The sequence below is a fragment of the Amblyomma maculatum genome, chromosome 2, assembly GCF_055883805.1.
Source record: "Amblyomma maculatum isolate TAMU_Amacu chromosome 2, ASM5588380v1, whole genome shotgun sequence".
Taxonomy (NCBI): Eukaryota; Metazoa; Arthropoda; class Arachnida; order Ixodida; family Ixodidae; genus Amblyomma; species Amblyomma maculatum.
The window spans coordinates 10921778-10947540 of record NC_139345.1 but is presented as its reverse complement, the minus strand read 5'-3'; the positions used below and the strand labels follow the sequence as shown (position 1 = coordinate 10947540).

Here is a 25763-nt window from a genome sequence, read left to right as displayed (position 1 = left end):
AAAGGTTCCCTACTGAGGTCTATAAACTCTCTACGCTACGTGCAGAATCTGCATAGCAGATGCTTTACTATACATTTCCAACGGGTGCCCTCACACATGTCAGAGGCAACGAGGTGGCAGACAGTCTCGCCCATAAAACACTGTCAGGTACATCCTCAAAAAAAAAAAAGGACCCCCAAGATAAAAAAAGACTCTTCAGAGAAACTGTACTTAATCATTTTAGTACCCTGTGGAGTGCGCCCCACAGTCCATGTGTGACCAAGGGACTGAAAAGACATCAGGCCACTCTACTACATCGAATTCGCACGTGCTCTGCTCGTGCTCTTGCCTGGATTCATAAGACGGGCGATTTATCGCCTCCGCTATGTTCTATATGCGGTGTGTGCGGGGATATAGAACATTATATTATGTGTTGTCTAGAGTACAACGCGGAAAGGTGTGTGATGCATGCTTCCTTCAAGAAGACAGGAGCCCTTCACAGTGCACTTCAGGACATTGTCTACCCGAGCGGAAACCAAACATGTAGAAGGGAGGCTTCACGCCTTCTTTTACAATTTCTGCAGGACACTGATCTTGACTCTAGATGGTGACAGCTGGAATGTACTATGTTCTACTGTGAGTGAATATGTGCGTAGATGGTGACTTCTGGAGTGAACTATGTTATACTGTGAGTGAATGTGTGCATAGATGGTGGCAGCTGGAAGGGACTGTGTTTTACTGTGAGTGAATGTGTGATGATGATTTCTGGAGTGGACCATGTTATATTGGGAGGGAATGTGTGCATATAAGGGGCCTACTGGAGTGAAATATGTGCTATTATAAGTGACAGTGCGCATAGTGCGGCAGATTTCAGAGATATTAGGACTTTTTTTTCTAACACATATGTAACGCTACGATGGAGCAATTGCCGGCAGAATAAGCTAGGCTAATCCCACCTGTAGCATACAACTAAACTCAACTCAACTACATTGGAGGAAGAATGATCCGCAGTGGCCGGTGCAAACGTTTGTCAGGCGGTTTGTTGCCCACACACTTGCTTAAGATGAGGGAAATAGGTGGAAAAAGGGTGAGTGTAGCATGATCAAGTACGTCGAGTACATAGTCGTTTCGTGCATAAAAAATTACGGAGGACACTTAAGTGAAAGCGAAATTTACCGCAATCATCCAGTTATTCCACTCTTAATCCACGGCCAACTCTATGGTAGCCTGTTGCAATGCAATCCCCTCTTACCGCTGTATTCGTAAATCGATCTCCCCTTACTGTTATAGTTCTTTACATTTTCGGCTTCTTATCGCGTTTTAAAAGCAGGCCTTGCCATTAACGGTCTGCTTTAGTCCAAGCTGAATTTGGGAGCAGTTTAGCTGAGCATTAGAGGTAGTTACCTCAAGTGGCTCCTTAACGCTGTGCAACATGGCGGTGCACGTTGAGAGCTTCAGCGAATTGGTCGGTTTTGTCCACCGTGCAGCTGTTATGAATGAAGGAGCGTGCAGTTTTGCATTCCCATTCTGGCGGAACCCTACGGACTGGCTGAATTTTACGGAAGTGTATATGCAAGCACCCAAAGGAGACACTTGCGGATGCCGCAGCCGGTTAGGCGCAAAAAGTATGCTTTGGTGCCATAGAAATGCATAATAACTATATTCTTTCTAAGCAGTTTATTGATTTCGCAGTTCTAGCCTATTGCAAGCGTGTTAGCGCGCATTTTTATTAACTTTTTATTGTTGGAATAACTGTAAGTACATGCGGAGATGTTTGAAACATTTAATTGGTATAGCTTAGCTACCATATCATATATGCAATCGGATAAGGATGCGTTCCGCAAGGCGCCCCTAAAAGGGCCCCAAAATGCTGCTTGCGATATTATAAGGCAACAAATCCATAGTGGTGGTCTTAGTTTTCGAGTAATATTTAACAGCTTAGCGTGGAGCGTATAATTCACAAGTAATTTTTAAAAAGCGCCCCTGACAACCACTCGCAACCGATTCGGGCGACAGATTCCCGCGTGCAAACCTCCCCAATGACGTAACAGGGGCTTTCTTGCTGGGCACGCCCACTCATTGGACGCTCCCAAGCTACGGGGCCGTTGTGGGGTACTGTCACGACTTGTTCGCTTCTTTTAAAGCGAAAAAATTACAGGCTTAGCTTATGGCATTATAGCCTAGCTCCACGAGTTTCGCCGTGGTCGGCCAAGGCCTGAACTGCGCATGCGCCGCAGTTGCGTCGGCTACCGCTTGTTCGCCGCCTCGCCGGGTCCCCGCAGCTGCGCAGGGCTACTGCATTGCCACGTGACTAGCCGCGCAGCGGAATATAAGCCGGAGTGTGCACGCTTGCTAGGCGGATGAACTATGAATGAGAGCGGGAAACGATCCAAAGCTGGACCGCAGTAGATTCTGTCTTCCAATGGGAGTCTTCGGTATCTCGCTACTGTGTAGCCAATATCGAGACGGCAGCCAACTACTTTTACTGACCATAGGTCAGTCTTCATAGCCTTAAAGAGAAAAAAAATAAGGAATGCTGAACACAGTCTAACGTCTATGTCTAATACTGCGTTCGCTTGCATGCATAACCAAGTTAAGTCACCACCATTCTTTTTTTTTTTTTTTTCTTGAGCAGCCGCGTGGGTTGAGTTGAGGCGGAGAGGAGGAGCCTCATTTTCGGTCGCCTATATGCTCGGTGTTAAAGAAGCTAGCTTAAAAACTATTGCGTCGCGGAGAGGATTGATGGCATACCTATGTCTCGTGTGCGTCTTCTCCAAATCATGTGAGGCTGGCTTATAAAGATAGCCTTAACCTTTTGACAAAGTTTAGTTCAACCCTCTCGAGTATCGAAATTGCGACGCATGTCTACACCATTCCGGGAGTGATTTCTCGTTACATTTACTACACACAGACTAGTCAAATTGGAGGCTAGCTCAATACATGGATTCGTACATGTGCACCTTCAAATTGAGGTTTTGGCAAATACGGCTCCCAGATGCTGCGCGGGTCGCGGCAGTTCAAGTAGAGTACGCAATCACACGCGTCCAACAGAAAACGAGCAAGGCCAACTGAAATGCAAGTTGAAAAACCTATCTGAAAAATATTTCTCCTGTCAGACAATAATGCTTTCGCATTCATACATGTAGATAGTCCTGACTGTCTCTATCGAACTTTCGGTCTTTGCGATGGCATGAATTTCAGCTGCTCGCCTGGATTCAGGTAGGTTGCTTATCATCTAGCATTACTTGTTAAAGCAATCGATTTGGTTATCAGAAGAATATCATTAGAATATTCTTCTAACGAAGAATATAAATCGACAAAGCGACTATGGATGAAATAGCATGAGAGTCAGGCAGGCGCTCTTATGATCCCAGGTAGCCTGCGCATGGCTGGCTGCCCGGACTTTCAAGGAAATCAACAACCGGTGAAGCAGTTCTCGTTTTCTTACTTCATTACTCTGGGAGATGCCAGGTGGCCTGCCATTATTCACAGACAAAAAGTCAGAAATACTGCAACTACTACGTGTATAAGTTTGAAAAACAGACATGGCATACGAAGCTTTTTCTTCTGGTCTATGACATCAGTGAAAAAAGCATATGCCCTTCCCTCTGTACGTAATCAGTTCCATGGTCTCTGGCCTTTCGTGGCTTGTCATGTGTTTATGAGCGGTGCACGCTTGGCGCTCCTAGAGAAGCGCTAGCGGAGAAGGTTGATGACATTAAATGCACAGTTACTCGCTCACGCATATCTGCTTATAGCCTTCCAGAATTTCGTGAGTTTCTCGTTATAAGCGTCAGCTGCAGCTTAGAACAGCATTTATTTTTCGTTATCAACCTGATTTAGAGAGAGAGAGAGAGAAAGAAAACATTTATTGCTCTAAACATTTCTGGCTTTAGCGGCGGGCCGATGGCTTCATATCTTTGGCCTCTTCACAAAGTCGGCGCCCCTATTCCAGGGCACCGCTGAGTCTTGCTGCTTCGCAGGCGTGCCGCACCAGTGCCCTTTGGGCCGTGAGCTCGCTGCTGGTTCTTTTAAGTTTCTTTTTTTCCTTCATCATCATCATCATCATGATCATCATCATCATCATCATCATCATCATCATCATCATCATCATCATCATCATCATCATCAGCCTGATTATACCCACTGCAGGGCGAAGGCCTCTCCCATATTTCTCCAGTTAACCCGGTTCTGTGCTAGCTGCATCCACTTGACCCCTGCGAACTTCTTAATCTCATCCGCCCATCTAACTTTCTGCCGCACCCTGCTACGCTTTCCTTCCCTTGGAATCGTTTGTTACCCTAAGCGACCATCGGTTATCCTCTCTTCGCCCTACATGTCCTGCCCATGTCGATTTCTTGTTCTTGATTTCCACTAGAATGTCAGTAACTTGAGTTATTTTTCTCACCAAATCTGCACGCTTCATATCTCTTAATGTTACCCCTACCATTTTTCGTTCCATAGCCCTCTGCGTTGTCCTCAACTTAAGTAGAACTCTCTTGGTTAGCCTCCACGTTTCAGCGCCTTAACTGCGTGGAACTAGGGCTACCAAATTAGGCCAACCTAACAGCGTTCGTTAAAATCATTTCTTTCTTCGATCATAACTCGTATGAGCACGAACAAGGGCCTCTACGGCGTTCCTGCTTTTTACTGAAAGTACGGAGCAGTCCATAATAACTAGGCACATGCGGTCATTGATGCTCAGATCGTGACTCCAGATAACCCTGCGGTTTCGCCTGTAATCAACGCACAGTGATCGGCACAAATTAGTTTGGTCGTTAAGATAGAATTAATGCATTTTCTGGAGTCGCAGAGTTAGCATAAGAAATAAAACAGCTATAAACTGCTCAATTATCAATAAACGTGCATGCACTCAATCGAGTTCAACGCCCCAGCGCAAAGTGCCTATCTTAGCGGCTTCTCCTTGTCCGTAATCGCTTCTGACAAGCATGTGCTGGCTTTGCGAAACAAGGCTTGTTAATATGCTGCAGTGCATTATTCTGCACACTCAAAATGGCAAGCGTGGTTATTCAATTCTTTTGGCTCGCAAGAAGTGTAGGCCAGACAAACGCACTGTAGTACAATGCCTGGTATAATCAGAGTGCGCCACTTGCGCAGCCCTGACTCCTGCATACCTGCAGCATAGAGGTTCTCATCTACGTGCTATCGTTCTAACCTACTTGAACGCTTCGATGGCGTAAAAACGGCCGTGTTTTGCGGTCAGTACGCGAGAAGTAAAATATGTGGGACATCATGTGCACTAGGCAGCAAAAAGAAAAAACAGACAAAGGTGATAATCATGGGGGGGGGGGGGGGGGGGGAGCGAGCCAGGCTGATTATTGCGTGCTCTTAGAGGGTGAAGTATAGGTGTCTTTCGAAGGGAGTGCATCTTTTCACAAAATTGGCGAAAAGAAAGTGCTACACATGACAAAACAGCATGCGCCTAAACAGCACACAAGAGACGGCATAGAGACAAAAAACAGCATAAGGAAAATCGACAGATAAGGGCAGCGAGTGAACAGGGGACCAAAAAAATAGCACAACTCAGTGTAGTACGGTGCAGTGTTGCTTGAAGAGCGTTTATATAGAAGAACAAGAGATTATACAGTCCTCGCTTTCGTTCGTTTAATCCTGCGCAACTGAGTAATTACATACATACATACATACATACATACATACATACATACATACATACATACATACATACATACATACATACATACATGCATGCATGCATGCATGCATGCATGCATGCATGCATGCATGCATGCATACATACATACATACATACATACATACATACATACATACATACATACATACATACATACATACATACATACATACATACATACATACATACATACATACATACATACATACATAAATCCATACATACATACATACATACATACATACATACATACATACATACATACATACATACATACATACATACATACATACATACATACATACATACATACATACATACATACATACATACATACATACATACATACATACATACATAAATCCATACATACATACATATTTATTTTCTCCCATAAAGACATCCACCTAATTTTAGTTTTTCCTTTTGCATCGATTGCCTAAGCCACCTTACTGAGGGAATTTTAGGGAACTGATTTTCTTTGAGATGGCAGCCCAGTTCCTCGTTTAATCACTGTCGAGTACTGGGAACCGCTGCGAAGTGTGATGTTGGCGCATTAACCGTAAGACTTGAGCCACTAAACGATGCTTAAATGTGAAGCTGAGTGGTCGTACTTTAGCCAACTGGACAAACCAAGAAAGACGAGCACGTGACAAACAAAAGAAGCATTATCCTAAGCACTGTGCCCTGGAATCTAACCTAATCTGACCTAACGTAACCTCATCTAACCTAACGACGCCGCGGCCGTAGGCGTTGCGCTTCACTCTTTGTGGTCTTTATATAGTTCACCCCTGCCGCATGCGCTACGCCATTCTACGCTATGCTCTTTTGATGTGATATGTTCATTCCCGGTTCTGTTCTTTTTTGTCGGTGTACTGTTTTTTTCCCCGTGCTGTTGTATCGTTGTGCCTTTTTTGGGCGCTGCTCTGATGAGTGCCGCTTTGTCGTGTGCTGAATTTTTGTGTCCCCAAACTACTCGTAAAAAGTAAACAAAGACAGGTTATGAGGAACTTGCATGTTTTTAACCGCGCGTCTATTTTTATTTAAGGCAAGGAAAGAGCAGACCACTGACGACTGCTGGGCTGTTTAGAGGTTAGCCGGTGCTTAACACTAGAATAATGCGTAAATATCCATGCCTAAAAAAAAAAAAGAAAAACCGCCAGCTCCTCAAACTTAACGTATGATTCTGACTTTATACAATGATCCAAACTGAAGTAAAGCATTCAGAGTAGGGAAATTCTCGTACACCTCGGAGAAGCATAATTGAGCGGATACGCTCAAATGACGCATGTGCGTTGGGTTCTAATTACTCAGCAAAGGCACGCATGGCGTATGTGATACCAATGAGGTAAATTATTACGCAACATTCGCGGCAAAGCACACCTGTCTTTAAAAAAGAAATGAAGAAAATGTGTGCCAGTATATGCACTTGGGGCACTATGGCATTGTTCGAGCGCCAACTGTCCCACAAGCACATACATACAAACACACCCCCATGAACACGTTCCCACCCCACCTTTCTACGAGTTTTATACGCCGAACCCTTCAGGCTTACTCGAAAAAAACAACAACAACAACAACAATAAAACAGACAAACCAACAAACTATAACACCCGTGTTCTTCCTTGCGTTGTCGAGTGCCCTTGCATTCACCGAGCTGTTTCATCTATAGGTGCTTGATGTGTCATAGCGCAGAGAAAAGAAAAAAAATAAATACACTCAACTGGGGGGCAGAGACATGGAGGCTAACGAAAAAAGTTCAACTTAAACGGAGGGCATGGAACGAAAAATGGTAGATGAAACGTTAAGATACAGGAAGTGTGCCGAGTGGGTCAGGGAAAGCGTAATCTGTTTCAAGGAATATGAGGGGAATTTTTAAAGAAAGTATTTAAAAAATATTTATATAAGAGAGGGAACGTTAAGGACTTGAAAAATTACACACTGATCAGCTTACGATCCGTTACGCACAAGGTATTTACTAAGGTAATCAGTAATAGAATCCGGGCAACCTTAGACTTCAATCAACCAAATGATCCGGCAGAACGAAAGGAAGAAGATGGTTTGCACGGTATAAAAAAGAAGAACCGAACAAGGGTAAAAAACACTCGCAGATATGTGTAGTTGCTGCACAACAACAATAGTCCTATATAAAAGAAGTAAGGGAACACCAATAAGGAAGGGTGGTATGCAGGAAAACACGATATCTCCAGTACTATTTGTCGAAGATTTGAGCCTGATGGTTGAGAAGAACGAAAAGGAAGAGGAAGCTCGAGGACGTGGGACTCGAGGAGCGGAGTAAGCACCATGTTGGGACCGCAGTAAAGAACGGCTAGGAACGGCTGGTGTGCCTTCCTTCTTCTACACTATTCACCGCTTGCTAGGGGAAATTTTCAGAGAGTTAGATTTAAAGCAGTTAGGTATATAAGAGTGAATGGAGAATACCCCAGTAATCCGAGGTTCTTTGTTGACAATGCCTTACCGAGAAGTCCGAGTGACGAATGCCAAAGGGTGATTAATGACACAGACAGGCAAAGCAGAACGTTCGGCCTAACAATAGTAGACTAAAGTAATGTTCGACAGCATCGGAAATGAAGGGCAGTGCGATATGTAGTGAGGTACTAGAGGTAGTGAGGAAATACCTCTTCTTAGGCCCCGCGGGGGTGGCGCAGCGGTTACGGCGCTCGACTACAATGCCCAAGGCAGCGGGATCGAATCCCGGCCTCAGCGGCTGCGTTACGATGGAGGCAAAACGGAGCGGCGTCCGTGTGCTGTACGATGTCAGTGCACGTTAAAGAACCCCAGGTGGTCGAATCATCCGGAGTTCTCCACTACGGCGTCTCTCTTAGTCTGAGTCGCTTTGGTATGTTAAACCCCACGAACAAATTAGGACAGGTATAGTGGCTACATGTCCGGATCACGGAAGGTAAATAACTAGGAGAATCAGATGGGCTGGAGCACATTCGGAAATTACAATAAGATCAAGAGTGAATGACGTGCTGCCAGTATCCCCCAACAGGAAAATACATAACGCCGGCATCTTACCTGTACTCAACTGGGGGGCAGAGACATGGAGGCTAACAAAAAAAAGTTCAACTTAAACGGAGGACATGGAAGGAAAAATGGTAGATGAAACGTCAGGAGACAGGAAGCGTGCCGAGTGGGTCAGGGAGCAAGAGTGAGTCATTGAGAAAGAGAAATGAGAAGAGGAGGAAGAGCGACTCAACGACATTCTAGTTGAAGTGCATATGAAGAAATGGGCATGGGCAGGTCAAGTAATGAGAAAGTAAAAAATAATCGATGACGTTTTAGGGTGACAGATTGGACTTCAATGGCGTACGTAGTAGGGGCGGCAGGAAGTTATTTGGGCGGATGACATTAGGTTGTGAGGATAAGGTAGCTAAAGGTGGCAGAAGACAAGGTTAGCTGGACAAGGAGGCTTTTGCTTTGCAATGGGTGAATCCAAGTTGGCGGCGATGATGGTTTATAACTTTACCGAAGGTTTAAAGATGGTGTCGAGAAGCCAGGTTAAACGCCAAAGTGTGCATGTAAAGTTCCTTGAAGGCCTTTTTATGTTATTCGATTTTAATATTACATATTTCGGAAGGCAGCAGACACGAGTCGGCCCGTAGAATGCAAAAAGGCCAAGTTGCACAATTTTAGCTTTCTGCCTCAGTCCGCGTGCAAGTGGAAACATCCACCACCAGTTCATAGTATGGGGGTAGTTTGATGACTCTTTAGCAGTCTCCTCAAACCTTATGTAGAATTTAAATCTTTTTCTTCCTTGACCAATCACAACAGCTAATGGATGAACAATAATACCCATTAAATAAAGAAACGAGAAAAGACACGCGCAGTACAAATAAGGAAGATATAAGGCTGCTTCTTCAATAAATAGGTCCCGGTGTTTTAACAGTGGTTATGCAAATTGCCAAAGTCTACAGCTCCTACAGCATTTAATAGTAACAATACCAAAAATAGAAAAAAATTCACAGCAATGGCAACAATATGGACAAAAAATATGAAGAGACCTTGTTATTGCGTACACATCCCTTCCGAATTTGCGCAATTTTGAAACAAAGAAACAAAAAGCCATCAGCTCATGCATCGCCTAACACATTATTCTCGTTGTGACTCTCTTTAGCGCGGGCCAGAGGATGCAAGTTGCCGGAGTGCCAACTTACTCCCGAGATCGCAGCGACGAACAGCATTGCGTTGCTCGGTCTCACCAGGCCGCAGAAGGGCTTCCAATTCCCAAACGCCATTTCTAGAAAGGCTCGATGCGACCGTTACATCAAAAGCCAGCCATCCTTTCACGGTGGTGCGAGAGAATGCAGGAAACCTTCTTCACAGAGCGTAACGTCGGTCGATAAATGCAGACCTTCCACTTTTCTCAGTTTTCTTTCTTTGTTTCCCTCAAGCTTTCTAGCGGTAAACAGGCCTCTGCCGCGCAGATACATTCCTCTACGTGAGGTGAAAATGCGCTCCGGTCGTTGCTTTGTTTGTTTCAGCGCATTATTTCTCTTTCGCTAGCATCTCGGATTACACGAGCAAACGCACGTGCAGGAACGAGAGGTCAAGAGCATGACTAGGAAGAAGCCTGTGCACTTCACCATATTTCAGCGCATCGGTGGCGGCCGAGTGCCTCGGTGCAGCAAACAACTGCAGGGAACACTCTCTTTGGCAAGCAAAAGTCTATCAGTTTGCGTTGCAGCGATCAGGTTCATTGCCGGTAGCTTTCTGCGACTCGCGTATACATTGCTGCCGCAATGCTGCAGCCATAGCGATGCGTCGCACTCTGTAGTCTCAAGAGAGTGTGATGATCAAACTATTACTAGGTGGTAAATGGCATTCGATTTTATTGCTCTACCTGGCTTATAATAAACAAGTTTTATACCAATTTGGTAGACAACGTTTTCTACTACCGTTACCAATGTAGCTGAATCAACATTGGTAGAGGTACCAATGTTGATTCAGCACAATGAAAAAAACGTCATTCATCACACAATGAGAACATTCACAGAAAAAAAAAAAATGATTGGTAAGACGAAAGAAGGTTTCTCTTTTTCGGCTTCTCTTTTAGCGTATCTCTTTTTCTGGCGGCATTACTGGGATGTGAGTCTCACACTTGTGTCGCAAACGAAACGCGAACAAGAGAATTGGACTTAGGAACTAGAAAACGAAGAGATCTGAGGTGGAGAGAGGTCAGTGCAAGCTCAGGTTAGTTAAACTAATTTCTAAATTTCGAAGGCACAAAGACGGTTCTTTAGAACTGTTGATCAAATTCGCTAATTGTATTTCCTCTCCGGCAGCTATTCCTAACATTTGTGTGTTAGTATTCTAATCCTTCTTTGCGTTTCATTTTTCGCTGACAGTGCATACAGTTTGCTCCTGTCCATAGGTCTAATTCTATCATGCATCGTTTTTCTGAAAGCTTAAAACACCGCCCATACTCAAAAATTGAGGTAATGGTGCATGAGGAAAGGAAAGGCTATGGGTTGTAGTTCCTAAGGGCTTTTACAATGGCTGAGCTTCAAACGACTCAGATTTGGTCTTTATAAAAAAACAACAACCAATTTCTGTCCTCATATTTCAGCTTAGGAGAAATCTGTACGCGTAGAAAGATCTGGTGATTTTCCTCCAGGGAGGCTTTAATATTTCTAGAGTCCACATGTTAGAGTGCCCATCCTGGAGGCTCGCTGACGTCAGCAGTAATCCAGCTACTTGTGCTCGCTTCTTCGAAGTTCTCCTCTTTTTCGAGCGGTCATGACAGCGCCCCTTGATGGAGGAAGCGATTACGGATCATCCTATCGATCGGTATTGAAATGCGCCTTAACTTCTGCACGTTGCGCGTACGCTTTTGTTGCTTCTATCGCTGTGTGTACGAATAAATGGACGGATAAACGTTTCTATTACAGGAAAAATGATAAAGTTGTCCTCGAGATGGCGCCCCTGGTACTGAGTTTCGTAGGCGGTGGTCTCAGCGCCAGCACATACCATGGCTACTCACATTACTGCAGATGCAAAACGTGGTCATCGGCACAACGACTACTCGAGGCTCGATCGATGCGAACGTTACTGCTCCCGTGAGAAATTGTTCTTCTGCGATGAAAAATTCACCGCAGTACACGCACCGAATACGAGCTTACGGGTTTCACATCCGTCCGCAACGGTATTCACCATTCTGTTGCGCCAAAGCACCCCACAGGATCTAAATAGTTCGGAGCTCGATAAACCAACGACGTTTTTGTTTACATCTCTGGTAGAAGACTCGATGTAAGAGTAGAGGGGACTGTGCTCCTTGAGCGATACATGCGTGCTGCCGCTGTTGTTACTTTGCTCTTTAGAAACCACCCGAGGGGTCACTACGACAGGAAGAGAACAACAGTCGTGCTGCTGTCTCCTTCCGAAGCGAAGCTCTTCCGAGAACCGCAGTAAATCACTCCCCTTTCCTTTCGGCTTTTTCGACTTTACGCCCTCATTGGGTCACTAAAAGCGAAGTACTAGGTTGTTGCTTTGACGCGAGACCAGGCGCGTGAAGCGAACGGAGAAACCGCCATCGTTCAAGACAGCAGCAAGGTGCGTAAGGCGGGTTGTCAACGCGCGTAACTTGTACACTTGTCTGAGTTCAGACCCGAACGGTGTCCTGAACTGAGTAGGGAGGACCTGCTGTGGCATGATTCTTCATCATTGCCGGGTATCGACGTGCTACATGTGTAATCTAGACCTCCGGGCATTCCACATTTTCCTTCGCGGTGTGCCGCGCGCGATCTAACCTTTTGGTTGCCCATGTGGGCCGCGAGAGCCGAATACGCGGCGTCGCCACCCAGCTGCTGCTGCAGGACTACGGTTTAATTGCAGTGAAATCTGGGGGTTCAGTGCAGTGCTTTGTAATGCAGCTTACTCTGTAGTAAACACTTGAATTCCTGATTAACTGCGTCCTCCTTTCCTTGGAGCGAGAGAGTAAGCGCGTGTTATACGTTGTCACGTAAGCGTCTTCAAAGGCACCAGCGTCTACAGAAGGAACATTTGTAATATTGCTCACACACAGAGGTTCTTCAGCACAGGGATTGAAAGAGATATAGGCGCAGTTAGTCTTACGGCGACCTATCTTCATCTGTTACACCCGCTAGTTTCCCAGCTGCGGCAGACAGGAGCGGCGCCGAGGCGACGAGGATGGGCAAGGCCACGCCGGAGGAAGAGCGATGCTGCACGCTAGGATGCTTGAGATCCGGCACGGTAGGTGCGGGAAAAAAGTCAGTGAAGAAGAGAGATGGCCGCCATGGTCTGTCTCTCGGGAGCGGGAAGGGGCGCCACGCAGAGCAACGCGCAGGTAGACGGTGCGGAATGTGTGTCCGTTGTGGACGGAACTGTAACAATGTTCTATCACGGCGCGTCGCTTCATCCACCACGTAGAGGCGCAAAAATCTCGACAAGACGGCATTTTCTATTTGGCCGACCTATACTGCGATGGGTATAAAACTTGGATTCAGCCGTAGCGGTACGACTATCCTCGAAGACTGTCAAAGTTCTCATACCAGCCTAACACCTGCGTTAAATTTATTGCAAGTGAAAATTACCAAATAATGTATTTTTTTTTCTGCGCACACAGGAGAAAATCGCGACGTAGCTGCTGAATCCAAGCCAGGATCCAGATTTCTGGCCCGATATTAGCCAAAATAAATAGACAGCCTCGTCTTCTCAGCGTTCCATCAATGGCCGAAGCGCTCTTTAGGAAGCTCGCATAGAAGATGCATCTTCTCCTCTGGAGAGAAACTCTATATGACGAGGAACTTGTTCCAAGTGCGCGACAAATAACCTTTCTTTCTCATGAACCTCTCATCAAGACAAGGGTCGTATTGAGAGTTGTATGCGTGAAGGTGTTAAGGAGCAAAAAAAAAAAAAAAAACAACCGTAATGCCTGCTACGCGAAATTTAGATCAACGCCTAAAATACGAGGACGCAAACCAGATACACAGTAACAGCGAAACTAACTCCGTCATTAAAACACTAGTGCTTTCGTTTTCATGTTTCTTGTTTAGCCTTGCTTTTCTTTGTTTCGCGCCGCTTTATATCGTTATGAATTAGGGGGATAAATATGGGAGAGGCCTTCGCCCTGCAGTGGATATAAACAGGCTGATTAAGATGATGATGATGAATTACCAACAGCTCACTAGCTAAAATAACTGCGTTCACTAAGCCGATGGCTGCCTTTGAGTGCCAAAACATGCTACTCTCAAAGAGACAACACTATCGGTATCGCAGAGCACGTGAGCAATGAATATTGCTCTGGCAGTTACGAATGGACAAAACGGCAAATGCATTTATGCCTGCAGTTTTCTCTTTTAACCGCTTTTGATTTCACGGCCGTGCAAAATGCACTTCTCTATAAACTGTGAGGATTTATAAGCTATACGCGCAGAAGGTGAGCCCTCTCTAAGAGATAGCAGAAAAAAAAAAAATCACATACAGACCGGCCGTGGTGGCGCAGTGGTTAGGGCGTTCAAATGCTGTGCCCAAGTATGCGGGATCGAATCCCTGCCACGATGGCCGCTTTTCGATGGAATCGAAAAGTAAGGCGTCCGTGAGTTGTGCGATTCCAGCGCATGTTAAGGAACCCCAGGTGGTCGACATTTCCGGAGCCCTTCACTACGAGTCTCTCATTGCATAAATTGGTTCGAGGGTATTAAACTCCATTACCCAAACAAATCAAATCAAATGACGTAACCAGTAGAATCAATGAACGTGAGAGCCGTCAGTGTCGATCGCGGCGCAGCTTGCCGTAAAGAATGACTGTACTGGACTAATATATTTACGTCACCGTGGCACAAAAAAAAAAAAAGGAAAGAAAATGTGATTTGAAAACAGTGTCAAAGTTGTACGAGTTCAGTGCACAAGCGTGCATTTCAGACAAACTACAAAACACCAATTACAACTTCGTCGGTATACTCTTAGTGGTAAAAATTGCGGCGTCAATGTTTTTATATTATTCTGCGCAGCCACGTATAAAATCTGCTCACCAAACGTTTTTTTGATTTGCCAGCGCATGGGCATACAAGCTACTCACGGCGCTTTACCAATCCATGGAACGGCAAGGTGCTCAAGAAAATAAGAGCTTCTGAGTGGAGTATGTCAGGCTCTGATTGGCGAACCGTACGTCTAAGTCTTGATTTTCACATTCGGTCACACAGCTGAGCTGTAAAAAATTAAGTTAAGAATTTTACCTTTAAAATATTAAAGCGACTCATGAACGGTTCTCGACCGAACGAGTCACTCTTCATATAGCCACCGCATAGAGAGCCAGCCGAGTCGCACGATGAACCTGTCTTCTGAAAGATGGAGGTGACCTGTTAAATTCCAAGAATGAAGTACTCATGTAATTTTATGCTCACATATTTGTTATGCGTACGTCGGAATGAAAACTATTACTGCTGCCTTCAACTTGTTTGTAGCGCACCTGTGCTCCTCGAACTGAAAAGCGTTGACTCACAGTGGAGGAAAAGAACTAGGAAACTAACTAGTAAGTATGCTAGTCACAAGGACGGAGAAATAAAGAGCATTAGGCAACAGGTGAAGAACACAGAAGGAAAAAATTGAATAAATTCAATGGAAAAGAAACAGAGTGTGGAAGTATACCGAAAGCGGAAAATGCAGATAAGGAAGGAAGATTTCTTTGATAACTCAAGAGGCAGTGCCCTATTTTTTGAAGCTAGATCAGGGTGCCTTAAACACGCAGCTACAAAAAGAAATTTAACAATGGAGATGACGCATGTGCTGTATGGGGAAACTCCAGTGAAACAATTGACCATATTATACTCGAATGTAATGGTATCCATCCGGAAGTTGATGCAGGCGCAATCACTGTTCTTGAAGCTCTGGGGTTTAGAGATAACAGTGGCCGGGTGAATAAACCGGCGGTGGAAACTAGCAAAAAACGACTGGAAGATTGGTGGCTTAAAAGCAGAGAAGTGACATAATGTTAGTAATGTAGGAACAAAAATTTAATAAATAGGATGGTGGTTTAGTTAACATTCTAAATCAATAATTAAGATATAGGGAGAAAAATGAGCATGATAGCTACTGCTACCACCCCGTTTCAAAGGGAACGCTCCTATATTCCATCCATCCCCGGCAGATTTCTGACTCGCCCTTGAGTGCTCCCTCTCAAACTGGGACACGGCGACGGCTTTTCGGCACATTGAGCTCAGTATGCTCGCGCAAAAATACGAAGCCCACACAGGGCTTGTCATAAATCATACAGCGATTGTGATAAATTAATTAATTCTCGGTTGCAGAAATCGTACTTTGTGTATAACAGTCGTCGCACAGCGGTTCCGCGACAAGCTGTATATTTTTTGTTTCTCAAGCTAGTATGCGCCAATATAAGCATGCTGCTTCTTACTACATGACTGCCCGTGGTGCATTTGCAGCATAGCTATTTATCATTGAACTGACAATGCATTCGAGCAAATTTTTGCTCAGTTTTCGCCATGGCTGGCTTCTGGACGGGCGCGCTTCTTTCGGCTGGTTGCTTTGACGGGTGTTTATACTCGGACAACTTGTGTACAGAACATGATACATGTGTATATTTAACGCGACCACAGAGAGCTTAAACGCTCCTTTATGGTAAAAGAAGTTTTCATAACATTTTGGTGCGAAATAGTTCTCTAAACGCCAACCTGTGGCTTCTTGTTGGCACCGCAGATAGATTTTACCTACCTGTCGCGAAAAACCTCGAAGCTACGAAATTTATGGTAGATAACACTCATTGTTGCCGTTGAAAAACTTGCACACTCGACAGCAGAACACAGGTTCCCATGAATTATCACTATGGAGTACAGATCGCATCGAGCTCAAAGCGGAAAACTGAACCAGTGTGAACGCGCTTCAATGCAGCGAGAACGGCTGCGAATCCGATGCTTCGCGAGATCTCGACCAGCCCATGACGCCAGCAGCACACGGTGGCCTGTACAAATCACTTGTGTGAGTCACGTCAAGAGGCACTTACCTTGGTAAAATTCAACTGCGGAGAAAATACTGCGCGCTGGTTTTAGGAATTTGACATGTAAGATTGGAATTTTTCCGGATTGTGGGATCCGTCTTACTCTCTGGTGCGAGTACAGAGTAGAAGATAGCAGCACGCTGCATGGCTTTGAGGATCACTGTTTGAAAAATCTTTGTAGGTTAGAAAATTCAGACTTCTGCTACGTTAAAAAATAGAAATAAATTTACCTTATGTTCCATACTTTATTGAGTAACCGCTGCCGTTTTCCGGCATCATTTTTTTATACGTGCCTGTATCGAAGAATGGACAGAAGAAGAAGAGGAGGAATCGTGCACCGGAAAAAGAAAGCAGGAGAAGAAAAAGGTGATATACACATTTCGTCGCGCGCAGCGCCAAAGGTCCCTCCAGAACACTGCCAAGCATATGGACTTGTTGAGATGTCAGCGAAGCGACGCCGACAGCCAGGCGTAGGACATCGAGACAAATCCAGTAGCAAATCTTCGACCCCCGGCATCGGCAGTCAGCAGCCCAACCAACTCCGGTCTCAACACTTGGCTCGCCAGGAGAATGCCGGTTCACAATCGGCCAGCGCTAAAGATGCCGTCACCGACCATGAAAAACGGTCTAAATTGCACACTTCGATTTCGTCAGTACTGTCGCCTGACGCGGAAGAACAAACCACCAAAGTTCCGAAGGATCAACTCGGCCCAGAAAACGCTCCGCGTAAGATACTCTTAGCCTCGAGCGATGATAAGGAACTCGCTAGGACGCTCTCTTGTAGCTCAAGCGTGTCCCTTAACACCAATATCGCCAAGCCTCAGCCAAACTTTCGCTCGCCAGTCTTGATGAGCCCGCAACGATGTACCTCCAAACCTGAAATCGCTGGCTATGAACCAGCCACAGCGTCTCTAGACAAGAAGATACATCCGACTCACGTATCGGCAGACATGGGCACCCCTAGGATATGCCGCTTTCACGCAACTCATCGCGGACGCAGGCTAGTATCGTGTCCATGACATAATTATCGAAGAGGGCCGCCTTAATACATTCTTCTGGGAGCGATGGCTTGGCTCCCACCGATTTTGATCCGGAGAAGACATCACCGGGTCAAAAGGCAGCGCATTTTTCGCGCGCAGCGTCACGAACCCTGTCCAATTCTCCGCTCACATTGCCCCAAGATCACAAAGTACCGGCGGCTTAGTAATTTCCTAGACGCAGAGTTTCCCTGTGTTGCCCAGAGACGTCCCCAGGTGGAGCAGACGACACCGGCGCTGCCGCTTCATCGCAGCGATTCCGAACGCCCAGTAAAGCCAGTAGCCGGACCGAAGGGTCGCGCTTGTCGAACTAGGATGATGACGTCGATGCCAGCCCCCGTTTAGGTCCCCGATACATCAGCAGGCGTGCGTCAGCGACCAGCGCGGCCTCTCCAGCATGGGTGGCAGCAGACGAGAAAGGACGGGCTGCCTCTGAGAGCAGCCATCAGGGCTCATGTCGTCTATTTGGCGGAGGCTTGTCGCCGATGGCCTGCTCCTGGTCCAGCAGTGTGAAGTCTTTTCCCTCGCCAGCTTTTGCTTCAAGAGGAATCACGCGTTCGTCGTCACAGCAGCAGCTGGAGCAACAGGCCAGGCCGGAAAATCGATGTCTCTTCACGCAACACTGACTCCCGAACGGGCATTCTCTTCGCTGTGCCACCCTGGGGCCTCGTTCATCGATGAGCACATCGACGTACGCGTGAGCGTGACCCCTAGCATTTGGTCTCAAGCCCCGGTGCCGAGCCCCACAGCTGTCGTCGCCGTATCCAAGGCATGACGCTGCGGCCGTTCTTGAGGCGACATTCATGTATTAGTCTCTAATAAATATATGAAAACCTTCGCGCTCAGGGATAGCTTTGCAAATATGAGGGAGCCGAGTGATAAGCAGGGAGCGCTTTTACACGTCCGAATTCGGCTGTTTGGTTTAATTATCCTCAGTTGTGTTGTGTTTCATGACACCTAAACAACTAAGGCTATCATGCGTCAATTATGCATCCACAGTGCGACCAAGACAGCTGTTCCTGTTAAAGCAACGTATACATGGGCTATGTGCAGATCTTCGTTTTTGGGCTTTTCATTTTTGTCTTTTCGAAAATTTGGGGCTTACGAATCGGGCGCTATTTTTCAAATTGGGCGAAATCTGGCTTCCAAGTGGAAGCGTTCTGAAATCTAGCGTTCTTTCTTTTTTTAGGAAAGGGGGGGGGGGGGGGAGTATTGTTGGGGAGGGTCGGAGGGGGCTGTCAAATTAAGACTATAATAATTTATTCGTTTTTTTTTTCAATCGGAAGGGCAATTAATAAAATAGTTGTTTCATTCTGGCAATCGAAAAAAGGTCCGAGTCTTCAAGAAAGTATTAAAAAAAGCGGTTTTATTGGTAGCTAATGGTAATAAAGAGCTTTTATCAGCTTTAGGACATGAAACACAATTTTTGACGCAGGTTGGCCGTCGACGTTTTACATGCCCTTGCTAATATACATATTCATCTGCATGCTAACCCTTTCCGTTTGCATGCAATACCTGTTCAGCTGTTATAAAGATATCTCAGCCGAGATAATTTTACACACAAATGCCGTTTTGTGGGCACAATAATGCTAACGTGGCATTTGCTGCCTCGAGATGGCGCTTAGCAGTGTCGTGCCATGAACCAAAAATTTAAACACCTGTGTTAGTGCTGCTTGTTTCTAGAAAGCGCTTAAAATCCACAGCAACCGCAGTCGTTAAATTCCCTGTTCGTTGCCTGCCTGTGCCTGCATACCAACTTGGGGCGGAGTAGCTGCTGGCGCGACGTAGGTCCAGCATTAGGGGAAAAATCGAGGAAAACAAAGAGCTGTACAGTTATAAGAGCGCCGTATTGGAAGGCTTGAAATTAATTTAGGCCACCAGGATTTTTTTTTTTTTGACAAACAGCACGAGCGTTTTTAAATTTAGCTGCCATCGAGGTGCACCTGTAACGGTCGGAATTTGAGCTAGAGACCATATATGATAGACAGTATTACTGGGCCTTCGGGGCAGCGATCAGCACATGGCTTATAGCGCTTCAATGGGACGCGACAGGTATTTTAAAATAACTAATTTAAAAAACAGTGGTGTGAATTTTCTTAGATATACGGCCTAGATTAGAAGGCGTTTCGGAAAAGGAAAACATAATTTGTCAAGCATCTAATACTTATATCGCCTTTAACGCGACAATGTTTAAGGCTCTTTGCTTAGGAAATTCAGCTTCGGCACTTTCAGGAGTGTTCATCATTGGCGTAGGCGCTGTGAGCGAAAAACGGCTCTGGCTCTGCCGGGTGGAAGTTGTCAGGGGAAACGGCCGTGCGATGACTGATGGGTGGATGTCATGACGCCGCGAGACCACATGGTATGAACGATTTGGTAGGCGCTGCCAATTCACGCTTCTTTTTTGAATGGGTGGTTCTAGATCAGAATTCAGCCCTCTAGGACACCTGAATCCCGAGGCACATAGATTAAAGCGTTACTTTATATCGGTCTTGTGGTATTGCACAGAATGGGGCATTTTACGACTGTGTGCTAATGTATATTTGTGGTATAACAGAGGCAAAAATGGAAAGAATATTGATTAAGTAAACAGCAAAGTGAATGGATGTTAACGAGGATCCTCAAAGGAAGACGGTATAGAGGCACTTTCAGATCGCGGTAATTTAATCCCATGCAATATATAGGGTTATGAGCTAGCCAGTGTGCCTTTACGCGTTTACACAATGTGACCGAGTATTCTGAAGACGTTATTTGCGGACCACAAGCACACATGATCCAATATCAGCTTTTTTTCGGCGGCGCACATTCTTAGAGTCTCTCCCTTTTCTGATTTGCTCGTCATCGTCCTTGGAGTGGTAGTTGACGCCGTCGGCGGCGTAAACCAGCCACATGCCAAACGGGGCAGGTAGCAGCAGAGCGATACGCCATCTTCCACAGGTGGTAGAGTGGAGAGATGGCAATCCACTTCCCGCATTCAATGGAGAGAGGGAAGAAGATATTTAACGGGTGACTGAAGAGGGGGACTTTATGCACAATCATCGGGCACGCGGGAAGAACCCGGAAGGTGGGCTAACGTGGAATGGGGAAGCTACAATGAGGGCTGAAGAATGCGAAACCTCAGCACCTTCAACGAGAAGCCAAGGAATGATTACCGTCAAAGGATACGAAGTGCGCGAACAGTCACCAAAGAAAGCATAGAGGATATTTTGTTGGTCTTGAAGTTGTGAAATAATAATGGAATCACGGAAGCAATTATTAGAAAAGTAGAAAAAAAATGAACTATATGCCAATAACTGAATCCAAACACATGACCTCCGAATTTCGCGGAGTGTGGCGCTGGTGAATACTTTAAAGGATAGGGTACACATATAACAAATATCTGCGAAAGTAGACAATTGAACAACCGCCGCCAGAGCTCCCCCGTGTGTCCGGATCTCACCGGCGGTAGATTGTAGTTTTGTGCATACAAAGATTTCATTATGGCTCCACTCTGATCAACATACAAATATTTTCTAGGTTTTCTTTTGTGTCAAGGGCTGTTGGCACGCTTCTAATGTGTCTCATATCAAGCGCCTCATTTTTCCTTCTATTTTTTGCTCCTCAGCCTAATGAGGGCCTCGAATCTGGAAGCCTTGACGTTATAGGTAGTGTAAGAGGGTTATCGCATAGGTCCCACCTTCCTCGTTAGATCATGTTGAACGTAATACTCGCGGTAGCACAGGACGTTTGACGTCCTCCGCTATAGACGATGGTGGCGCCGGTTGCAGGTGACACGAATACCTGCGAAAGTAGAAGATTACGTCACCGCACCGAACTTTAAACTCAGAGGTCGGATGCGTATAATCTTTTTCTACATTCCTAACCAATTCCGAGCATAATTACGTTGTTATCTCACATTGCCTAGCATAAGAAAGCGGTAGCTAGTATTTTAACGTGGTTAACCGGAGTAGAGGTGCGAAAACGCGTGTTTAGTCACTTCGGTTCATGGTTTTGCTTTGTGTTTGGAAGTTGATGAAGATGACATAATTAAATGCACAGTACGAGAAAATAGCAGTTAAACACACGAGGAAAACGGCTGGGACGATGGCTACGTAATAATAATAATAAAAAAAAAAGGCGATGGCAGCAACAATATACTTGAGAATATACTTTCACGGTATTGAAATCTCAAACATGTGCTCCGGACTGGTTGCCATAATTAGAGCCCTTGGTGACGCTTAGAGAGTTTTAGTGTGACAGAGCCATACTCGTAGAAGCTGGCGGCTTTTACTTTTTTTTTCTGCAATGTATTTTGATGTCTGTGAAAGCCTTGGAATAAAAACTAAAGGCGATATCTACTATGTTTCGTACTCGTTTTCCACGAGGAATATCTTGGTTTAAATCTCTGTACTGTTTATTTTCTTTTTTACTGTTTTTGTCCTGAAGGAAAGCAAAAACCCGAGTTCGTAATTTGCATCTCGTAGTTTTGTTTTAACACTAAAATATTCTTTACGATTTCGTTGGTGTTGGTGGCTGTTTGCTTCCTTCGCATGTATCTCATAACGAGACTCTCATATCCCATATATTTGTCTGCTTGCTAGCCTAACGATGGCGACAGTTTTGGCAGTCGTTGCCTGCAAAGGGTCAGTTAGTCATAAAGTTAATAATCCCAAGACCACTAACCATGATATTGTATCGCAGCGTCACGTCAAGCAAAGTGAGCACACTGTGCGATGTGCCATAATCCGGAACTTTCAAAGAATCACCGTAAAAAAAAAATTATAGCAACAGATTTTTCTTATGTGTTATAAAATCCCCTCTTGTCGCTATCTTGTTCTTATGAAGTCACCGCTCTTGTACATTTACTTGACTAAGGATGGCAACTAGTCAAGCTGCTTAAAACAGCAGTCTTTTTTTTTTTTTTTTTCAATCCCCCATGTTCATGGAGGGCATGAAATAAAGATTTGGTTTATACTGCGAGAATGTACTTCTCAATGTTACTGAACAGCCGGCCATTATACGTTCAGTCATACTATAAGGCCATGCCACAAATTAGTAAAAATATGTTTGACGACAGCAAATTTCTGCGTTTTTTTTTATAAGGATGAGCATTCTGGAACACTGTGCCAACACGCGCGTATTTTAATCGCTGTTAAGCTGTGACCTGATTCTATAACGGATATTGCGCTGACACAGGAAGCGTCGCCGGCGGACACACGCCATGCCACAAATTAGTAAAAATATGTTTGACGACAGCAAATTTCTGCGTTTTTTTTTATAAGGATGAGCATTCTGGAACACTGTGCCAACACGCGCGTATTTTAATCGCTGTTAAGCTGTGACCTGATTCTATAACGGATATTGCGCTGACACAGGAAGCGTCGCCGGCGGACCTGTGCTCTGTTTGATCACCGGGGTACCAGCCGACATCGCAGTCCATATCGACACCGCTGTCGGAGCACACACCCAGTCCAGTGAAATCGCCGTCTGTCACGAGCCTCACAGGACAGATCCAAGCACGCGAGAACCTGACTCTCCGGCGGCTGCGAGAGATGGTACGTGTTTCAGACAGGACGGCACTTTGGCGGTCGCACCCTGTCGGTACACATAGCAACGGCGGAAATTTTCTCCCATATCAGTTGACTCACCGCCGTCGATGAAATCTATTAGGCTTAAAAGAAGTCAGAATCTAGCGGCTTGTCGAAGCAGACTTCTCAGGCACTCTTCTAAATACAAATGCTGATCGAAATCGCAGAAAGTAGAAGGGATGGACATTGTATTTTATATATTTGCAAATTTTTATCATGAAGATTCGTGAGCCACTTCTTCGAAAATAGTTGTAGCTGACGTATTTGACACATATTTCATAGTAGGGTCATTCCATGCCAGGCTTACGATACTTTGCGCACGACTCCTCTCTATTTCTAAATTAACTTCCCTCAATATTTTTGGAGCAAAATTCTCCGGTTTATGTAACAACCCCCAGGAATTTTTTGGATGAGCGTAAAACTAGTGCTAAAAATTGCAAAAAATCGGAGCTTTGTTTTTCTTTTTTATAAAAATAATTTTTGAATTTAGAAGCATCGCATTTAGCATGGGCCATGAGTAAACTATTAGCGGAAATAATTTAATGCATTAAGTTTTAGTTTTAGCCACAAAATAACCATTTTTACTATTTTTCAGAAAACGCACGCGCAATTTGTTAGCATTATAAAGTGCTTCATCGACTTTCTGGGGTACGTGCTACTTGGCAAAAATGTCTGAACTCGAATAAAAGAACAAAACAGAACAAAATAAAACAAAAGAGTAAACAAAAAACAACAACAACAATTCTGAAGTTACTTTTGCTAAAAACGAAGTCTTAAAGTTTGTTGTTGCCCGAGTAAAAATACAGACCGTGGCTCATTACATAGCTTAAGTTGAAATTACATCCTGTAATTTTTATAGCAGCAATTATTTCAGTAGACAAAAAAATCGAAGTTGAATGCCATCAACACCGGCGATTGTTTTCCCGTAGTTCCACTGCACACACTGCATCATACAGAGGCACGCTACTTAAATTCTAATTTGCATCGTACTGCCACTTTCGGGTGTTGCTGTTCCTACGCCCTGATCTTTGGTGGCACCAGCTCTTCCCGCTTACTGTGTTTGCACGAGTAGTAGTGTGCGGACAACTGCTCCTCTCTGCCTTTTCTTGTTACTTTCTGCCCCTCTCCTCGAGCGGAACCATTTTACCGCTGTCTCCAACTACGCAACAGCAGTTACTCGCCGAGTATTGCGGCTTTTATGCAGCCTTTATTCAAAATATAGAAAAATGCATTTTGGTATATCAATAGGGTCTCCAGTAGTCGGGTGCGTAAGCGCAATGTACCCCTGCAGGCTTTAAAAATATAGTGCACGGGCGATGAATGCAGTTCATGCGGAGGGGAACATATTAGAAAGCGGGCTCTGATTTATTAATTGTTTTTGCAGCGCTTAGCCGGGCAAGGACAAAGAACGGAGGAACAAGTAGGACGCACATTCTGTTCTTTGCCCTTGTCCGGCTACGCGCTGCAAAAACGATAGAAAACCAACTAGCTCGACAGCTTGTCCTCTTCATGATTTATTAAGTGCATTGACCCATGGCACTCAATCACGGCAACTAGGCAACTAAGAGGCATATAGATAGATAATTATTAGCATCCCCTTTTTAACGGTGTGGTGAGAAGTGTAACCTAGCTCGTAATACGTCGAGTGTTCAATATTTTTTTTTTTAGTTTAATTGAATATTACATTTGCGCTGTCCAACACTACTTCCTTCACGTTTTCCACCAACACTCAAGTCGCCTCTTACGTGCTTCCAAGGTTTCATAATTTAGCCAGCAATGGATGTCCCGAAACCCTAGTGCTTCTCGAATCCTTGCTTCGGCGTCGTGCACTGGCGATTGAAGTGCCTTACATTCTATAATATGTTCAATCGTTTCAATGATTTGAATGCAACAGCAGCAAATGTGATCTGTACTGTCAAGTTTTTGCTCGTAGCATTTCATCCTCAAGCACCCTGCCTTAGCCTCAAAAAGTAAACCACTACCATTGGAGCTGTCAAAAAAAGTTTCCTTTTGAATTTTGGTCTGAGCCGCCCTATAAAGCTCCACCGTCGGTTTGTACAGCACTTTTTTGCCAATGGGAATTTTCAGAGGATTTCACATTCTGTTCCTAGGTGGTTTTTCTACTGTTCATTTTAAACCAGCCAAAATACGAAACACAGAGACGTCAAGTTGCTTTTCTCTGCTTTCTTTTAAGCGCCGAAGTTGTGGCAGATCCCCAAGCACAACACAGCGTTTGCAAACGTCAAGCCTGGTGCCATTGTAATTTCCATATTTCTCAAATAAGTTCATATTTGTTATTTCTCCAGAGCCTGCGATGTTTCATGACAGCAGCGTTCATTTTTGCTTCCTTTACAATTTCCTCTCTGGGAACCCGCAAGTGGTCTGTGCCATAAATACAAAGGTACGTACCTGTACGCTTTAACTCTAGCTAACTCTAAGTTTTGTAATATGCTTGTGCCGGGCTCTCCATTAAAAACCATGAGTCTTGATTTTTCTGCGCTAAATCTTAA

The 25763-nt window shown here is 44.9% G+C and overlaps 1 pseudogene; it reads left to right on the top strand.

Annotated features, from left to right (window-relative positions):
- Positions 1-8760: 8760 nt before the first annotated feature.
- Positions 8761-25763, top strand: part of LOC146197929 (uncharacterized) — a 32494-nt pseudogene continuing 15491 nt past the window's right edge.